Source organism: Otolemur garnettii, unplaced genomic scaffold, assembly GCF_000181295.1.
Source record: "Otolemur garnettii isolate 467f Iridium unplaced genomic scaffold, OtoGar3 scaffold00093, whole genome shotgun sequence".
NCBI lineage: Eukaryota > Metazoa > Chordata > Mammalia > Primates > Galagidae > Otolemur > Otolemur garnettii.
The window spans coordinates 5,170,742-5,192,682 of record NW_003852488.1 but is presented as its reverse complement, the minus strand read 5'-3'; positions in this window follow the sequence as shown (position 1 = coordinate 5,192,682).

Genomic DNA, 21,941 nt, shown 5'->3' with positions numbered 1-21,941 from the left:
TTTATTGATTAATTTGAGTTCTCTATAGATTCTAGTTATCAGACCTTTGTCGGAATCATAACTTGTAAAAATCTCCCATTCTGAAGTCTGTCTGTTTACTTGTAGTTCCCTTAGCTGTACAGAAGCTTTTTAGCTTGATCAGATCCCAGTAATATATTTTTGGTATTGCTTCAATTGCCAGGGGGTCCTACTCATAAAATATTTTCCCAGGCTAATATCTTCAAGCATTTTCCATACACTCTCTTGTAGTATTTTTATAGTTTCATGTCCTAAGTTTAAATTTTTTATACAGTGAGAATCAATTTTTATAAATGGTAAAAGGTAAGGGTCTAGGTTCAGTCTTCTACAAGTTGCTAGCCAGTTCTCCCAGCACCATTTATCAAATAGAGAATCTTTTCCCCAATGTGTGTTTTTATTAGGCTTATCAAAGATCAAATGACAATATATGGCTGGGTTCCTTTCTAGATCTCTATTCTGTTCCATATATCTACATTTCTATTTTTGTGCCAGTATTATGCTTTTTTGATCAGTGTAGATTTGTACTATAACCTCAAATCTGGTAACATTATATCTCCTGATTTGTTTTTATTTCTAAGTGGCTATTCGAGGTTTTTACTGATTCCATATAAAACAAAGTACTATTTTTTTGAGTTCTTTGAAGTATGACATTGGTGCTTTGATAGGGATTGCATTAAATCTGTAGATTGCTTTGGATAGTTATGAAGATTTTAACAATGTTAAGTCTTCCCATCCATGAGCATGGTATGTTTTTCCATTTGTTAACATTTTCAGTTTTCTTTTCTCAGGGTTTCATAATTCTCTTTATAGAGCTCTTTAGCATCCTTTGTTAGATAAATTCCCAGGTATTTCATCTTCTTTGGCACAATATAAAAAGAATAGAGTCCTTGACTATATTTTTGGCTTGACTATTGTTGGTATATATGAAAGCTACTGATTGGTAAGTATTGATTTTAAATCCTGAGACACTTGTGTGTGTATTCCTTGATTACTTCTAAGATCTTTGTAGTTGAGTCTCTGGGGTTTTCTAGGTAGAAATTCATGTCATCTGCAAAGAGTGAGAATTTCTCCTTTTCTCACCCCATTTTAATACCCTTCATCTCCTTCTCTTGCCTGATTGTGATGACTAGGACTTCCATTGTTATGTTGAATAGCAGTGGTGATACTGAGCATCCTTGTCTAGTTCTAGATCTGAGTGGAAATGTTTTCAGCTTACTCCATTCAATATCATATTGGCTATGGGTTTGCTATAGATGGCCTTTATCAGTTTAAGAAATGTCCCATCTAAGCCTATTTTCTCAAGTGTTCTAATCACAAAATGATGCTGGATATTATCAAAGCTTTTTCTGCATCAGTTGATAGAATCTATGTTTTTTATTTTATTTGTGTGGTGTATTTTATTTATAGACTTACATATTTTCAACCAACCTTGTACCTTGGGATAAAACCAGCTTGATCATTGTGTATATATTGTTTGATATGTATTTTAATTCTGCTAAAATCTTATTGAATATTTTGCATCAATATTCATTTATGATATTGGTCTGTAGTTTTCTTTTTTTGTTGAGTCCATTCCTGGTTTGGGAATCAAGATGATATTTCCTTCATAGAATGTGTTGGGAGGATTCCTTCTCTTTCTATGTTTTGGAAAAGATTATTTAATATAACTACTAGTTCCTCTTTGAAGGTTTGGTAGAATTCTGGTGTGAATCCCTCTGGACTCTTCTTTTTTGGGAGATTTTGTATAGTTAATGCTATTTCAGTGCTTGGTATAGGTCTATTCAAAAATTCTAATTCTTTCTGGTTGAGTCTAGGAAGGTGGCGTGCTTCCAGGTATTGGTCCATTTCCACAGATTTTCATATTTTTCAGAATAAAGTTTTCCATAGTAATCATTGAGGATTTTTTAAATTTCTGTGGTATCTGTTGTTATTTCTCCTTTATAGTTTCTGATTGACATTATTAGTGATTTTACTTTTCTGTTTCTGGCTAGGCTAGCCAAAGTTTTATCAATTTTATTGATCTTTTCAAACAATCAACGTTTTCTTTTGTTAATCTTCTGAAGGATTCTTTTGTTTTCAATTTCATTTAATTGTGTTCTAATTTTGTGTTTTTCTTTTCTTCTGCTGGGTTTTGGGTTGGAATGTTCTTCCTTTTTCGGTTGCTGGAGATGACCCATTAGGTTGTTGACTTTATCTCTTTGTTATTTTTTTTGAAGAAGGTTCGTAATACCATAATGCTATAAATTTTACTCTTAGGATTGCCTCTGCAGTATCCCACAGGTTTTGATAATTTGTGTTTTCATTATCATTTTGTTCCAAAAATTTGATGATTTCCTTCTTAATCTCATCTTTGACCCAGCTATCATTTGGCCTAAGATTATTTAGTTTCTCTGACTTTGTTTGAGTATGAAGATTTCTGTTTCTGTTGAGTTCAACTTCTATCTCATGATGGTCCAAGAAGATACAAGGAGTTATTTCTATTCTTTTAAATTTATTGTGATTGAACTTGTGTCCTAAAATATGACCAATTTTGGAGAATGATCCATGGGCTATTGAGAAGAATGTGTATTCAGATTTATTAGGATAAAATGTTCTGTAGAGGTCTGCTAAGTCCATTTGTTGTAGGGTCCATTATTTCTTTGTTTAGTTTCTTCTTGGAGGATCTATCCCAAACTGACAAAGGCGTGTTAAAATCTCCAACTATTATAGTGTAGGAGATCAACTTGTTCATATCTTTTAGGGTTTGCTTTATAAATTGCGGAGCATTCAGGTAAGGTGCACAAATGTTATTATTGAAATATCTTCATGGTGAGTGTTTCCCTGGACAAATATATAGTGTCCATCCTTAGCTTTGTAGGCTTAAATCCTATTGTATCTACAAATAAGATTGCAATCCCAGCTTTTTATGATTTCCATTTGCCTGTATTATAGATATCCATACCTTAACCCTGAGTCTTTTTTTATCCTTTGAAGTAAGATGAGTCCCCTGTATTCCACAGATACCTGGCCTGAGTTTTTGTATCCAGTCAGCCATCTTGTGCCTCTTTAGAGGACAATTTAAGCCATTCACATTAATTGAGAGAATTGACAAGCATAGTAGTGTTTTGAGCATCATATTTTTCAATTGTCCAATTGATATTTTTAATCCTTTCACCACTATGGATGTAAAGTTTTATTAAAAAATTTCTGGGTGTATTTACTTTGATTGTAGACCATTGTACTGATCATTATGGAGGATGAGTCTGAGAATATCCTGCAGAGCTGGTTTAATTATGGCAAATTTCTTCAACATGTATATGTCAGTAAAGTATTTATTTCTCCATCACAAAGGAAACTCAGTTTAGCTGGATATAGGATCCAGAGCTGAAAGTGGTTTTGTTTTGGGAGATTGAAAGTAGATGACCATTCTATTCTGGCTTGAAAAGTTTCAGCTAAAAGATCTTCAGTCATTTTAACATCCCTCCCTTTGTAGGTAATGCTTTTCTTATGTCTGGCTGCCTGCACGATTTTCTCCTTCATATTAACTTTGGCAAAGATAATTACAATGTGGCTAGGAGATGCTTTATTTGGATTGAGTCTTGCTGGGGTTGTGAAATTATCTACTATCTGGATTTCTGTATCTCTTGCAATGCTTGGGAAATTCTCCTCCATAATACCTTGGGGTAGAGCATCTGTATCTTTAGAACCAATCTCTTCTCCTTCAGTAATCCCTGTAAGTCAGATGTTTGATCTTTTGGAATGACCCCACAGTTCTCTCAGGGTATGTTATATTCTTGTTTTCTATTTTTCTGCCTCTTTGAATGCTTGATATTTTTCAAAAGCCTTGCCTTTAATTTCTGAGATCCTTTCTTCTGCCTGCTCAACTCTGTTACTGAGTGATTCTACTGTATTTTGCAGCTCCTTAAATAACTTTTTCACTGTCTTGAGCTCTGCTATATCTTTTCTCATTATGTCCATATCCTTGGTTACTTTGTCTTTGAATTCATTAATTTCTTGAGACAACTTTTGAACTGCTCTTTGGATTTCTATTTCCATCTTTTCCTCCATTCCATTTGCCTTATTTGCCATCTGTGTTCTGAATTCTATTTCTGACAATTTAGCCATTTGTCTATGAATGGCATCTTCTGTTGTATCTCCTTTGTCACTCCTTGTAGGGGTTGATCTATTCTGATTATATACATGTTGCCAGAGTTCTTCCACTGGTTCTGCCTTATGAGTATTTTTCACAATTTGGCAATTAAAACTGGTAAGGTGAGATTAGATTGGAGGTCCCAGGAAGTGGAGTTAACCAGACCTTTACCAATGAGCTGGGGCTTATGATTGTGGTTTTCCCCCTACAGCCTTACAAAGGTCCCTTTCAGAGCTATATCCAGTGATTCTGAGGATCTTCTTAGTGAGATAGTGCAAGCTGGCTCTTTCTTGAAGTCAGCCAACCTTTACCCTATCTTATGAAATTGTGGTATTAGGCTGAAATCTCAGCTGGGGAGACATACAAGTAACTGCAGTGTCCTGTTCCCCACCAGTGACAGCTGGAGGAAGAGAATCAGTCCTTTCATGCTACAAAAAAACTGCCACTCAACCTCGAAGGGTCCCCAGGTGGACTGTCCAAGTCGAGAGTTCTAATCAATTGTCCCATGCATTACAATCACTGCTCAACAGGGAGAGTTCATGGGGTCTCCAGCCACCTGATAGTAGAAATACACAGGCTGTCCCATCCCACAAACCCAAGAGAATGGAACTTGGTCTCCTTCAGTGAGCCACTGAGTCAGAAAATACCTACCAAAGTCAGAACAGGGGCACCTGTGCCTCAGTCTGCCACACATCATCATGGTACATCTCTGTCTCCTGTATGTTCCTCTCTTCCTCCCACTTGGGGGAGAAGTCTCTTATCTTCTTGGCAATGGGCTTTGTACCTGGAATTTCTTTTTTTGGAATGACTTTCTTGGATTCTCAGCTTGCCTCAGCAAAGATGATGTGCACTTGTCTATCTTCTTTCTTAGCTCAGCTCCTTACCTTCGGCTTCACTGAGTCCACTTCTGTGTAGTATTTCTCCCTCTGGATAGGAACCTGTGGAGAAAGCTGCCTCTAGTCTGCCATTTTCCTCAAAATCTTTCCAAAGGTTTAACTCTTATCTTTTTTTGGATCTCCAGAGTATTTAGAGTGTTAATATGGAAGTGTACAAATTATTTGGTAATGTTAACAATCTGTGGAGTGTTTGTTATGGAGTAAAATCAGCAGGAATAATGGCACAGATTAATTTCCATGGAAACATTTTCAAACGTATTATATGTATTTATCTATTCCATATATTATATACTTACACATATATATTATATATGTGTACATTCACTTTCACAAAATATTTGAAGAACATAAATTTAAAGAGTTAACTTGGGCAGTGCTGTGGCTCAAAGGAGTAGGACACCAGCCCCATATGCCAGAGGTAGCAGGTTCTAACCCAGCCCTGGCTGGGTTCCCATATGGGAAATTCTGTCTGAGTCAGAGTTCTGGGCTTCTAATTGTCTAAGAAGTAAATTTATAGAGTTAGAGGGATAATATTAGAGTGAAAGTTTCAGAGGCAATTAGCTCAAATTACTTTTAGAGGCAATTAGCTCAAATTGAAGGCTAAAGGATTGAGGAGGTATAATTGCTATTTAATTTGCATTCATGTCTCAAGTTGTGGTAGCATGTTTTGCAAGAAGCAGTAAATATTCTTATTTACCACCTTACCAAAGATGTTGTAAAGTGGAGAAATCTCAGATCAGAAGGTGAGAGAGTGAAATGCCTGCTTAATTCTCTGAAATCCACCGGGAAGTGTACTATTTAGGGCCAAATGAGCAACATTTCTATATCTGAGATGATGTCCAGAAGGTGATGGCCCAAGATGATCCACTTATTCAGGCTCCTGAACTGTTACTAGAATTTACCTTTTTACTAATATCATTTTCAAAATGAGCAGATATTCTCTCCCTGTCAACAAATCAGATTTCAAAAAAGAAATAAAGTTCAGATTAAAAAAATAAAAAGGAGTTGGGAGGGGGATAGTGCATATCCTATATTGGAGTTAGGTTGTATTTCATTTTGTTAACTTTAAATGGGATCCAAAGTGCCTTTGTACTGATGTGAAATAATCTGCTCTTTTGTGACTAGCTAGTGAATGTCACACACTGGTAATGGATGGGAAGACAAAGACGTGCTCAGAAATAGGGCCTGTGAATCTTGATGCAGAGGACACTGGCTTAGAAAACTCAGTGGTTAGGGAATGATTACTGAGGAAATGTCTCGCAATCCCTGAGCCAGTATCTGGACAGGGATATATAAAGACATTATTAATTTGGATGAAAGTTTTGTTTTTGCCAATATATCTTTTATTTGGCTCCAGATAAGACGGTTGTTCAGAGCTTTTTGAAAGACCTTAAGTATGCTATTTATTAGAGAAACATTCATTTAATCAAATAACACTCACTTTATAGAGGAAGAAATATTCCTGTGCTTTGAGGGCCATAGGTCATACATTGGAGTATGGCTTTGGTCACTGACAGTGCTGACATGATGGGGAGTTTTTTTCTTCTTCCCTTGTGAGGATTCTTTTCTGTAACCTCTGGCTGCATTAGAAACTTCATTGCTTAACAGAAACAATTGTTCTTTGTTCTCATGGCCAAATGAAAGCTCTTATTTTTCAGTCCAGCTCTGCTGGCCGGTTAGATGCAATCAGGGGTGTCATCAAGAGTAGATGAGAATATGCAGAATAACTACTTGTTTTTAAAGGCAAAGTGCCCACTTTTTTGGCAAAGTCAAAGCTAAGCACATGTGAGAGCAAAGAAGGCTAAATTATGGATCTTTCAATGTGATGGTTAATGCTTTGCACAAATTCAAAGTGAGAGTTGAGAGCATCAACATTTATGACCACTTTCATAAGATAGACACCTTTAAAGGCAGACTAAGACATTTTTACATGTTTCAGAAATCAGAGCTCAAATATGATGTACCAAACAACCACAATGTCAACACTTAAGGTCTTACATGTTTATTCAGGAATCTTTTCCTTAATGTCTTCAGGAGTGACAAAATGATTTACTACCTATTGAAGTAAACAGCTGCAAGTATATAGAGAAGTCTCATTTGTTGCAAGTTTGGGATTTTTAACTAGGATATTGTCACATGGACTAGGCCTTCCACTCTTCACATATACTCCATTTTTCATAATGTTAATTATCCATCTGCTGAGATCGCTTTTTGGCTCTTTGGTTGTTGCATATGAATGACCTGTATAAAGCACAGTGGTGCTTAATTTTTTGATATAGTAAGGGCTAGAGAATCAGGAGGGTTCACCTTTGTATTTGTAATTCCCAATTGTACCTAAAAGCTGAAAAAATTAAGGGAGAAGCTAAGATCTAATTCAGAAAATTCTATCATGACCAAGAAATGTTGCTGGAAGCTGTGTCACTCGTGTCTTCACAGATGTTTGGATGGTACACATGCAGAGTGAGAAGATGGTGGATAATCAATGGGAGTTATAGTATGTAAACTGGCCAGGGAACCATTACAGAAAGGGATGGTCATTGAGGAAATGCATGAAAGAGCTTTGATGGAAAAGAAAATGGCCATCCTTGTTAAATGTAGCCTAGTGTTTGAGGGCTGAGAAAAGACTGTTAAGAGAGAAAGAAAAATCTCAGAGGAATTGTGAGGCAAAACAAATATTCTTAAGTAAAAAAGTTTCAAATTTCAATTTTGAAAGGAAAGATTTGATATGTAATGAGAAATCTGCATTTTATCCTAAAGGAAGAACACATCTTCAGTCTAAAGATTCCCCACAGGAAAAGCATGTGTATGTGTGTATGTTCCATATGTTTAATATGTACTAAACACACATTTTAGCAAAGTTCTACTAGCATAAAAAACTAGAAGCATACACACACACACACACAAACTCACACACACATAAGTGGATGATATGTATGTTCTTCCAGAATATTTTTTTTACCTTAATTCATGGCTGTAGTGAACAACAATGAATTGGAACAAACCAAAAATGCTAGTGGCCCCCAAAATGCTTTTATGAGAATGCTAATTTATAATGCGTAATGTGTAGTCAGTACTGACAAATCCACTAGTATTGCTAAGAAAGTAACATGCTTTTGTTAGAAAAAAATAATAGCCTTGGGGATGAGAAATTAGTGTCTCCCACATTTTTGTCTATTAAACAGGTAAAATGTTACTTGTTTTATGGTTTTCATGTGAGGTTAATTAAATCAATTCTTCTGAAACTGTTTTAGAAGAATTAGGTTTCTATACAAATGCATACACATATACTAGTTGTTTATATGGTTATTATGATAGGTCAAAGTCTTTGAGAAGGCATGTATACAATATGCTAAACTTCAAGTCAAGATAAGGGGAAATGTGTTCTAGCAGATTTCTCAGATCAAATAATATTTCTGTGAAAATTTTGTGTAAAATGTTCAGCTGAGGGAGGATTAAATATTAAAGGACAGAATGATGCATTTGTTTTTAGGTTAAAGAAAACCATTTATCCAAGATTGTGGGTTGGTTTATTCATGTGTTTCAGATCTAATCATGGGTATAATCGAAGTTTCAGAAGAGGCTATTTACATTTTGAGTTTTTATATTGGAGTTCATTAGGATTTAAGAAATTTTGTAATAAAGACATAGACTATCAATGGTAAACTACAACCAAAAATTAGAAAAAAAATACCAAGACCAAAGAAATGAAACTGAAGGATAAAAGTAAAATGATATGAATGGATTATAAGTGCTCACAGAATAAAAATTATACAATTTTAATGAAAGTTTTTGAATTTACTAGGTAAATATAATAAATTTTTTATAGAAAATGTTGAAAAAAGAAAATTATCAAAAAAGAAAGGAAAATCTCCTATAATTTTCTAGTCAGTAGTGTTAATTACCCTCCTAGTCATTTTGCAGTCTGTTAATACAAACCTAATTTTTAGATATAAATTTAAGGCTAATATTTCACATACTTTTTTCACATTGCAATGTATATGATCATTTCCCATGACTTTGAAAATAATTTTAAATGGCTGCATAACTCTTGTATAAGTAACCATAATTTATCAACCAATATCCTAAAATTAAATATAGGGCACTGGCCCCATATACTGAGGGTGGCGAGTTTAAACCCGGCCCCAGCCAAACTGCAACAAAAAAATAGCCAGGTATTGTGGTGAGTGCCTGTAGTCCAGCTACTTGGGAGGCTGAGTCAAGAGAATTGGCTAAGCCCAAAAGCTGGAGGTTGCTGTGAGCTATGATGCCACAGTACTCTACCATGAGTGATAAAGTGAGACCCTGTCTAAAAAAAAAAAAGAAAAAGAAGATCTGACAATTAAATTTGATAACTCATCCTACAAAAAGTGCTATGTACCTCATTGCTGAATGGTCACTATGGTCACTTTTGGATTACTCCAAAGTGTACTGTGCACTGAAGCCAGCACCTAGTCCACCCTTCAAATCAATTTTGTAACTTTTTTCTGGAATGCTTATCAGAGCCGTTGTCATATTATCCTTGATGTCCTGAATGTCATCGAAATGTTTCATTTCAATATTCCCTTTATCTTTGGTAATAAAAAAATCACAGGGGGCCAGATAAAGTCAGTAGCGTGTTCCAATACAGTTATTTGTTTACTGGCTAAAACTCCCTCATAGATAGTGTCCTGTGAGTTGGTGCATTGTTGTGATGCAAAAGCCATGAAGTGCTTGCCTGAGATTTTCCTAATTATTTGTCTGTTGATGTTTACTTGGTCTATCATTCTCACAGTCAACCAATTATTTTGATTGATAATTTGGTGAATTTTTGCAATGTTCTCATCAGTTCTGCTTTTTACTGGCTTCCCTGAGCTTTCTTTATCAGTGATGTTTTCACTTTTCTCAGAAAAACTTATAATCCATTTGTTCACTGCCATTCTGTTTATGGCCTTATCCCTATAAACTTGGACTAACATGTATTTGGTTTTGCTTACACTCTTGCCATTATTACTCTAACTTAAGCTCTGACATTCTTGTGTTGACACACAAAACATTCTCATGATGGCACGCAACAACAGTAATGAAGGCTGCACAGTAAGTCACTGCCACATGTCAAAATGAACACAACTGTGAGGAACTTATATACCAAAGTTATGAACCTTCCAAGTTGTTTGTATAGTACTGCCAAAGTAAGTCCATGGTGGCAAGTTTACAAACTTAATTGTCAGAACTTTGTATACGTTGTCTCTAAGATTTTGCTATGGTGAATATTGTTACACTTAACACACTTGTGTATAAATCTTTGTGTGAATCTGTAATTATTTTCTTTAAAAAATTCTAGAAGACAGTAGAAATTGTGACTTGGTCAAAGGTCACAAAGAATTTTAAAACTCTAGGATCCAACTATATGAATGTCAATGTTGGCTCCCCCGCTTCATGTCTCTGTGTCATTTGAATAAGTTAACATCTCTGAGTTTAGTTTCTTCATCTGAAAAGTAAGGGTTATAATAATACCTTTTCCATGGATTTGTTGATATTACATCATTAATATTAAATAAGAGGCCAAGCACACTTTGTGGCATCTAATGAATGTTAGCAGTTATTATGATTATTTTATTTCCATGTTGTTCCACAGAAATGTTCCAGTTTAAAGTCTTACCATTTCTATCTCAAAACACATTTAAAAAATTCTTAATGTAGTAAAGATGTTAATTCTTTGTCATGTATATTATTATTCCAGTTTTTCATTTACATTTTAATTTTTTTCACACTTACTATTTTTATGCATTAAGTCTGTCTATCTTTACCCAAAGACATATAAATGCTTGGCTATAAATTCTTTCAAATTCAACAAATGTGAGATGATGTTGACTTTCCTTTGTGAAAATTAAGAGCTCTAGACAGGATCTGCATTATCTTTTAGATGGAAAAATAAGAGTGCATGAGACTTGTGAGCATAGACAGGATTTTTCTCAGGAAGTATTTCTGGTAATATTTCAGAATTTGAATGAAGTTTTGCTCAAATTTTTCAAAGTTCTATTTCCCAAATTAGGGATAAGATGATTTTGATTTGAATAGATTCAAAGAAGTTGTAAGAGCCTTCACTAAAAATAAATTTTACCACTTTATTGTATTCAAATTTTTTGTATCACATGCCTTCTCAGTACAAATTCTCAGAATTCATTGCAAAATATGTCTTCAGGAACTAAGAATATTGACCTATCTATTGCATATGAACTAATAAAAACTTGGATATTGTTGTTGATTAATTTAATGCTTGGCAATAAATGTTTTTTTCTGACAAAATTTCCATGCCAAGATAAATTTTCTTTTGATACCATTTCTAATTTATGGCAATTACTTTGTAGTGTTAGATTCTTGAAAAACATATGCCCTATTTTCTGTGATATAAACAAAACATCTAAATCATTTAAAAGTTATTAAGATGTGTTTCCGTCTTCAATTGTTTCTGATAAGAAAAGTTTTGAAGTGCTTTACTTCTGGTAGTCATGTTAAATAGTAGGTTTTGTCTGAATGTAAGTAACTAAAAGTATTTATTGACCTCATGCAGAATATCACACAAATAATCCAGTTCACAAAATCGAAGGTTGAAGAGAAAACAACAAAACTACCAAATTCTCTTGTATAGTTTGTAACTAATTGTGGCACCAGATGGCAATAGTATAATACAATTAAGATTATAGTAGCTATGCTAGAAGTTTTCTTTTGCTTGTAAACATTGGTTTTAAAACCTGGGCATACTCTTAAAATTTTAAGGAATAAATTTATGTAAAATGTACATGTGGTGCTCAATAAATTAACAGATTCATAGAAGAACACAGACATGTCCTTCTCTCAAGACAAATTGCATTTGTTATTAGCTTTGATCTGTTTAGCTCTTAATTTTTCTGGACTTTTAAATTCACATATGCCAGTTTTCTTCCAGAGTGCAAGCTTAACTGAGAACAGTTTTTACATCCTAGACTTCTTTTGTAACCCCAATGGTTTTTAATAGTTGAGGATAGGTGTTGAGTGATTAATAGATATGTTGACTAATCAAAATTCCTTTGCAGATGTTCGCTATAATTTCAGGTGGAAAAGTTATCGCATAACACTGGATTCAGATTACACAATGACATCTTAACTATCAATGCAAAATGCAAAGTAGAAACCTGGGCCACTTAGCCAACTCTGTACTGATATTGGGCCCATGTTGGAAGGAAATTAGATCCTTTTCTGTTGACATTTGGACTTGTCTGTACAAGACAAGATCCTAAAGAGCCTAAAAGGCTCTTTGCTGGAAAGAATGACTGAAGTAATTTCTTGGAATTATTGAAAACTTTAGAGTTTTACTTTTAAGCAGTCATATAGTTTGAAATTTACTCAGTCTCTTTTATACACAAACTTATTTTATCAACATACAAATCTGAAATTATTATATTTTAGGAAAATATACCCTTTTCCAACTTGGAACTTCAAAACCGTACCATTTATTTAAAAAGAAGAATTATGTCAGATCAAATCTTTCTTCAAGATGATTAAAAGAAGGAAATTATAATGCTGGTATAGTGGAAAGACTGGAAATCTTAAATTTAACTAAAGGTTTTCCAAAAAATGCAGTGAAAAACTGTAGGCTTTAAATAAATGTATATGCGTGTGTGTGTGTGTGTTTGAGTGTGTATATTGGGTAGAAATATGGTTGTTGGTTATGTTGGATTATGCTTTTAATCTTATGCTTACACTTCTAATACATACTTCTGTTAAAATTTGAATTCCAGAATACGTATTTCGTATTTTAATGGTTTATTCAAAGCATTATATGGACTTAAATGTCTGAATTTATTATTTTAAAGTTCTATATCCTGGCTCAAACCATTTAACTACTTAGAGATTTGTTTCCTCATTTTATAATGGAGATGTTGTGTGGCCAGCCTCTCCTGCAGGATTATTGGAAATAGGGAAGATGATGCATATAAAACTGAAATATGATAAAAATATGAATAATTACCTTTCCTTTACTATTACTCTGTTGCCTACCTTACAATACATGCACGCGCACACACTTACACACACGTACCCTTGCATGCATGTAAAGCAGTTGCACTGTACTTAGGAATCAAGCAATATAAAATCTTAATATTCTGCACATGGCAACCTGGCTTATGGTGGAATCTGCCTGGAATTTATACAAGCTGACAAAATTTCAGGGTGTGCTCACTTGTAAACATTAACCCTGCGTAAACCTGTGACCCACCACCTAGTAAATGTTTGTGAGTAGATTGCTGAGTTGCTATCAGCTGGAGTTGCTGACAATCACTGGGAGCTTCCAACCTCATTAATTATGTGTTCAAAAATACAGCATTTGGCACATTAAGAACTGCTAATTATGCCCAGATTCTAATCTTAATTTTCCAGTTTGTTATGATTTCTTCATGATGTCCTAAGTGTCTGAGTAAGCATCTTATCTTCCTGTATCTCAACTTGCTTAACAGATGTTCTCTCTCTAAACAGATGTTGGCACTTCCTAGAAAGGAGCCATCCCAGTCGAATGAGCAGAAATGATAATTAAATTCATCATGTAGAAAGCTATAGAAAGAAATATCTTGCTCTTCTTTCCAAACTCACCACCCTCAATAGAAGTAACAAAGCAAACAAATAAAAAATTAGAAGTAGCTCTGAATTTCTTTCTTTTACTTTTTCTCTCTTTGTCTTCATTAGTCCCTTCCTCTATTTCTTCTTCTTTTTTAAATTATTTTTTATTTCTAATTAATATGAGTGTACACATTTTTTGGATTACATTTTTCTCACTTTTTTTTTTAAAAGTAAATTTATTTCAGGTTAATGTGAAGGTACAAACAATCAGATCAAAATGTTTGATTTTTGTTAGGTCGAATTCCTTTTGTAGTTATGTTCCATACACAGAAGGTGTTCTCATTCCTAAGGTAAAGCTCTAGTTGTAAAAGAGCCCCTCACCCAGGGGGCATGCTGTATAATCCTCACATTGTGCACATTAGGTGAGATCCTGCCAAATGCCCTCCATCCTTCTGCCAATCCTCCTCCCCCTCCCCATTCCTCTCTCCCTCCTTCCCCTTACCCCTTAATAGACTATATTTGTGTTTTATTGTTCATATGATCATGTTATTGTTTATATATTGGTTTCCTATTAGTATTGATACATTGGATTTTTTTTTCCATTCTTAAGATACATAACTAAGAGAAATGTGTTTCAACTCTATCTAGGTAAACTCAAAAGACATAAAATAGCCATCTTTTCTTATAGCTGAATAGTACTCCATGGTGCACATATACCACAGTTGGTTAATCCATTCATGGATTGATGGGCACTTGGATTGTTTCCACATCTTTGAAATTATGAACTGAACTGCAATAAACATTCTGGTGCACATGTCCTTGTGGTTAAATGATTTTTGTTCTTCTGGGTAAATACCTAATAATGGGATTGCAGGATCAAAGGAAAGGTCAATGATTAGTTCTTTGAGAATTTTCTATACTTGTTTCCATAAAGGTTGTGTTAGTTTGCAATCCCATAAAACACCAAGCAATACAAATTCTAGAAAAGGGTATGGGGAAAATGCTTGAAGATACTGGCCTGGGAAAAACCTTTATAAGGAAGACATCCATCCCACCTCCCCTCCCCACAGCCCCAGCAATTGCAGAAACACCAAAGATAAGTAATTGGGATTTAATCAAGCTAAAACACTTTTGCACAGCTAAGGGTACCACAAATAAAGCAAAAGGCCAGCCTTTGGAATGGGAGAAGAGTTTTTCATGTTATGGATCTGACGAAGGCCTGGTAACTAGAAACTATAGAGAACTCAAATTAAAGTGCAAATAGCCTTCTCTATAAGTGGGCAAGAGATCTGAACAGAAACAACTCTGAGGATGACAGACGAATGACCAACAGACACATGAAAAAAATGTTCATTGTCTTTAATCATCAGAGAAATGCAAATCAAAACCACTCTGAGATAACATCTAACGCCAGTAAGATTAGCCCACATTACAAAGTCCCTCAACTGCAGATGCTGGCATAGATGTGGAGAGAAGGGAACACTTCTTTCCTTTTAAAATCTCTTTTTTTGCTAGTTTAAGAGAGGAATTAAATATATATGATTAAGAAATCTTACTTAAAACATGGAAAATTATACTGAAATATTCTCCTCTTCAAAGGCACACAGTCAATGATAGAAATAACAATAGTGTAAAATAATATAAACAAGTTGAGTTTGCAGCTTTCTTTAAAACTCCATAATTTGTGTGCATTTAGAAATACAGACAGGATACTGAAAACTAAGAAAATTTTTCTGAATTCTGAGGATTTTTCAATCCATTTAGGCTTTCAGTTTAATGTCAAAGAAAAAAAAATTAAACCTGAAGAATTTCCTAAAGCCACTTCCTCATTTCATGGATAGGAAAAAAACTAAAGCTCTGATAAATTAAAGGATTTACCAAACTAGTTGGTGGTAGATTTTTGGGGAGAACATACTTATACATTCCAACTATTTAAACTTTTTATTTAAAAGTTGGTAAGTTGTTACAAGTGTTAATTTAACATGATACTATTATTTCCCTGGTCCCTAGAAAGGCATTCAACACATGGCATATATTTATGAAATGTTTGTTTTTAAATTGTGCTTTTGTCTCCCAACACCTTTCTCACTGAGAGGTAATACAGAATTCAGTTTTAGTTATAGGTGGTGGTTGAATTGTTAACACTGTCTGGATTTACAATCTGGCTCTTCTACTCAATAGCTGTGTGATCTTAGGCAAATGGCCTACCTTTTCTGTGCTTTCATTTTCTCATCTATAAAATGAGGATAACAATAAGATCTGTCTCAGAGATTTTTGCAAAGGTTGAAGTACTTGGACTAATACTTGGCTAACGCATGGTAAACATTCAAAACTGGGAGCCATTATTCTTCCTTTGTGAATTTTGAAGAATGCAGGTGTAGTTTTCCTTTAGTAAAAATGTGATATATAAAATCTAAACATAAAATGATAAAGGAAGTTATGGGGATGTGATGGAGTGGGGATAAGTAGCCTGTTTATTTTAAAAATAAATCTTTATTGGCCAAATCATGACATTTAGTATTCATTTAGTTGGAGAGAACTTCTGGTGAGCTTCTTTGAGTTTGTAGCTTATGTTCTTATTATAGTAACATAATCCAAGATCTGAAAGTGCCCTGAGAATTCCCATTATCTGCTTTCATCCTCTCCACCCCCAATATTAGATATATTCTACTTTACAAAAAGGCCAGTATAACAAACTACTGAATCAAAAGGTAATTATAAATAAGGAAAACACATATTTCAAATTTTAACTGTCTTTTGAATAGCATGCATTTATAATTTTTGTGAGGTCTAATTTTTCCTATTATATTCCACTAAAAAAATTTTATCCCTAATCATTTAGGTTTATTACTTCATTTGAAGTCAATTTTTGTATAAGGTGGAAGGTAAGCATTAAGGATTTTTTTTCCTCCTCCATTTCTAATTAGAGCTGACAGGTAAATTTTCAATATCTCCATGAGCTTGCAAACACAAGAGGCAAACTGTGCACATAGCTATATTTATTCTTATTGGAGAATGAAAATTTGGTGCTTTTCTAAACTTTCTTTCTTATGTTAGAGACAAACATATTTTCAACAGTTTAGGAGTCCTCTTCTTCCTCTGTTCCATCCGTACTCTGTAGAATTTAAAACTGCACTGCATGGGAGAATGGCAATGACCTACTGTCAATTTTCTGAGCATACATTTTATTGTCTGATGGATGAAATTTCCTTTTTAGATCTTGGAATTAAAGAGCTCCAGTAACATGCCAGGGTACAGACTTGCTCCGGTTTATCCATCTTGTTACTTAAATCCCTGTGCATTGAGGCATATTCATGTACAATAAAGGAGTGTGAACATCTCTTGCATTATTTTCCTATTAACCTGGAAGGTGTGCACATCTGAGAAAGGCACCCTCAGAGCAAGCATCCCTGTCAGCATTGTGTACCCTGAGGATTCATCTGACCAATGCCAGTATGCTGCTTTAATTTGGTTTGGGGAAGTCATGTCAGTGTTTTATATTTTTAAAATGAAGTACCATAGTGTGTAATGGGCAGTAAAGTGTGATTGTTCAATAGTCTAATCATATTTTTTAGATAAGAATACATGGACACTAGAAGATAGGGCAGACATGGAGCCAAATCTAGTTGCTTCTTTCCACTGTGAGTAATGCTTAAAGAATGACTTTTGAAGCACCATAGCTAGGAATCAGTAATTTCAAATAATCAGCGGAATATTTATCATTAGAGCAAAAGACTTTTTCTTGCAATTGTTCACAGAGTTTGCAGAGCTCCTCAAACTTTTTAAACAGTGGGCCAGTTCACTGTCCCTCAGACCATTGGAGGGCTGGACTGCGGGCCTGGAACGAGTCGGCTGCTAAACAGGACAGTGGCAGCAAAAACACCCGGCGGGCCGGATAAAAGTCCTAAGTGGGCCGCATGTGGCCTGTGGGCCATAGTTTGGGGACGCCTGGTTTAGTGAATAACAATAATTTGAAAATATACAGGAAGAATACTGTCCTCAACTAAGTATTAAAATCTGTTGTTAATCTAGTGTGTTTTAAAAATTGTGAAAAAGGCTGCAGCTGTCTGTTGTGTCTGCCAAGTCGTGTCCAGATATTATAGTGAACTTAGCCAAATTGCAGAAAAACTCACCTGTAGGCCAGGTTTTTTTTATTAACTCTCTATTCCTATTCCTTTAATTCTACTTATTCCTCTTGATCTTTGGTCTCTCAGAATTATTATTTTTTGCATCATTTTTTATTAAGACCTAATTATAAATCTTACTTTTCTTAGGCCTAATTACAAAGTGGTATTTTTATCACCCATCATATAAAGCTCTTTCAGAAAGTGAGCTGTAGATATCATATATACATATTTTGCTTAATATATTTATTTGTTCTGCTTTGATATTCAATTTTATTTTTATGTCTTTGGTTGGATTTAGGAACATTAAGGTATTATAACATTTAGGGGATTTGTCCTGAAACTCCTATGCACCAGATTTCTTGCTCTCTAAGAGTGGCTTAACAATAGCAGGAGTCTTATAAATAAATAACTTAAAGCTAAAATGACATATTAACTATTTTAAGCATTGGGGAAAATAGAATGGAAACTGATATATGAATTTGATATCAAAATATAAATGTAACATAGGTGCATATTTGTCAGTAGAGGTTATTTTTTACAGATTATTGTGGTTATTTGATTTTAGTTGAGAATATTCCCAGGCTCTATAAAATACAAGTTATATCAACTGTAAGCACTTTTAGGTCCAGAAGCCATACCATTAGGTTTCATCAATCTGCACATAGAAAGAAATATGAACTTCAAAGGTAGCTTTCATGTGAAGAAGCAATTTGAATGAGCAGAAAAGTGAGAGACTGGGGAAGACTGGGTTTAAGAAGGAAAGTAATGTACCACTATTTCACTTTCCATGAGGGATTGTTAAGATATGTTAAAAAATAAAAGGCAGAGTTTAAAGTTAAAATTTCTGGGTACCTGAATGTTGAATACTATTTACTGATATAGATTCTTCTGGGGCTATCCTAGTCAGTGGGATACTTATGAAGATAAAAATACTTCAAAATCTTGATATTTTTCTAGTTGATCTAGTAGATAATGGAAACTATCTCTGTGAACTTGAACATACAAGGTTCCTTAACATATACAGGTTAACATAGGTGTTCGGAGACTCTAATTAACATTTTTTCCTCATTTTGGTGTCATATATCAATATAGAGAATGTAGTCCACCTCTCAATTACATATGGTAATTTTATTCATTCTCAAAAGGAAAACAATTTCAAGTAGGGGCATGAATGTGTGCAAATTTATAATGCCAGTGTATACCAAAAAACGGTTTAGTTCATACATGTTTTCTATTGCAGTACAGGTAAACAAATGAGAAAATCAGGCTATAAGAGTTGATTACAATTTCATTATATTTACAATTTAAAAAAATTAAAATACATTCTGACCTTTCCCCTGGCTCTTCTGTCTTGTTAGGTGGCAGTGTCCTCCCTCTATGGCAAACATGCATGATGCTGTTAGTGCCACAAGATTCTTCTCATGTGGTATAGAGCAGTTTCTTTTCTCTGAAATGTGTTTTTCTTTTTTCTTTCTTTATTTTATTTATTTGTTTATTTATTTATTTATTTTGCATTCCAAAGTAGTTCTTGTGTTTCCTCTGAAGAAATCATTTCTAATTTGGGAATCTTTGCCAAAGAAATCCATATATCATTTTACTTTTTGATAAGGAAGGAGCTCTCTTATTTAGATACCAGATAATAATAGATTTTGTGAATATGAAAGAAATATGCCTAGATTTTCTGTGAAAAGAGTCGCTTTCATGCTGTTATTTGAAAGAAGCATAACAGCCTTTCTTATTGAGGGAATCACTTCCTTTCATCAAAAACCCTGATATATCTAACTGACTCTGAGGATATTACCTTTCTGTCTACACTGAGATTCTACCTCCAGTGCAGATGTGGCTATTACAGATGTCTGCCAGAGTGGTCCAGAAACATTATTTCTCTAATAGTTTCTTACCTTCTAGCATCAAAACTGAAGATATAATCATGGACAATAAAATCTCATTTTTTGTGTAAAGTTAAAAAATGAGGAGGCTTTTCTGGTTAAGATGGTATTCTGTATTTTTAGCATTTTTGAAGGGTTACAAAGCAGATTGTCATTGGTTACTCATAATACATTCCTAGAGGAGAGTTTAATATACACAGTATTCTAGAATTTACATCGTTGGAAGCATCACATTTCCTGGCCACATGTTATGTATTAAGAATTAATGCAATTGCAGATAATTTGTGCTACAGTGTTACTATTGCTTGTTAGTGCAAGAGCTGGAGGGTACGTGAACTAAATGTTCCTTAATTCAGAGGGTGATGCATGATGTATTTACTTGGCTTTCCTCACAAAGTCATAAATGACTGAATGAGCTGAAAAAGAAATCCAAAGGATTTGTAGAGGGCAAGTACTTATTGGGGCTATTTTTGACCAAATGGCTACTTGGCTGTCTTATCTAAAGAACATCACATAATTTCTAACTGCTTCAGTTACTTCATAGGTCAAATTCAACCCAGTCCATGTCTACATGGCACCATCACAACTATTTAAAATCTAAGCATTGTTATCTCTTAAAATCAGTTCAGCTGGTTTTGTTTTTTCCTTAAGTTGACAGGTTTGTTTGGGTGTTATATAGACAAAGCCTCATTTATCAGCAGTAAAACCTCATTCATTTAAACTACTGATTCATAATTTGTGTTATTTTGACTAGGGTCAATCTAAAGTTTATCTTAGTACAATCTGTTAAAGACAATTAATAAAATTAGTATGCTAATAGTGTAAACTGTAAAGGAGATTGGATCAAGATGGATAAATGAGTACACAACTCTATTTTCCTCTCCACTACAAATCCTTAAATTAAACAGAAAATATTTTTATATTTAATAATTGTACATTCATGATAACATTGTAAAAAGAATGACCATAATAAAAAATATGGAATCAGTTGATTGAGGAAATATAGCTCTAAAAATGAAAAGTAGGATAGTGGAAAATATATGAAAAGACTTTTAGAGGACCTTTAAAGGATAGGACTATAGAGCCAAGTAACAAAAGAAATCCCTGGGGCAAAGTCTGAGCAGGTAATTAATGTACCACTCTGAAACAAACAGGTGGATTGCATTGCAATCAGTTCCAAATTTCCCAAGCCACTGATTTTTTTTTTCATATATAATAGTGTGAGAATTTGGGTTAGAGGGAACTGCTGGCCCTTGGTGACTTATGATAGCCAGGTGGGATAGAAAGCCTTTGAAGACTCCTGTAAGATGAGTTGCTGGAACTTAGTTGTTGTACATTGCCCAGCCCCTTTCTCATGATGGTAAGATACAGACAGTTGTAAATAGAAACCATATTCATAAGTAGGTGAATAAGAATTATCAAATATAATTAAAAGCACATATAAGAATCATTATGTGTTGGAAACAGTAACAACATTGGAACTGAAACAACATCATTTAAAAAAAGAAAGCCAACAGAGAATGCAAAAAAAGGGCTATAAAATAAGTCATAAGTAATATTCCCAATAGGATGAGAAATTAGATCTCATCCATGAAACAAAAAATCTTGGAGATAAAAATGATATAATTGATAAAGATTAAGTAATAGATTTAATATCAGATTGATACTACACAAGCATGAATTAATAATCTAGCTGTAAGATTAAGTGAAATAATTATTTATAATACAACATAAAAGCACAAATAGATGGAAGGTATAAAATTTGAGATTAAAGTGTTCTATTATTCTATTACTAATGCTATAGAAGTTTATGAGACTTAGAAAAAATCAAAGATATGATAGAAAGAAAAATTCAGAGATGAAAATAGACATCAGCTTTCAGAAGGCCTATAAGTGATGAGGCAGGTGAATGAAAAACAATGCACATGCAATTAATAGCTGGACACGCTGGTTCTGCCTCTAGTCTCAATTACCCAGGAGGCCAAGTCTGGAAGATCGCTTGAGCCCAGGAGTTTGAGGGAGGCTTCAAGGAGTTATAATGGCACCACTGCACTCCAGCTTGCTTACTAGATATGGAAAGTGGCTTCAAAATTTATGTATTTATTTCAGATTTGCCAAAGCTCCAAATGTTTTCTCCAAAAGAAGTACTATAAGATTGTTTAAATAAAATGAAAGGAAAAAACAAGGACAAAGGAAAGATGTGGACCTAAGACATAATGATATTAATTACTTAAATTATATTAAGATTATAGTCTTAGTTAATTACATAGAAAATGATTTACTTAGCACATATTTTTAATGTACTGCTTGA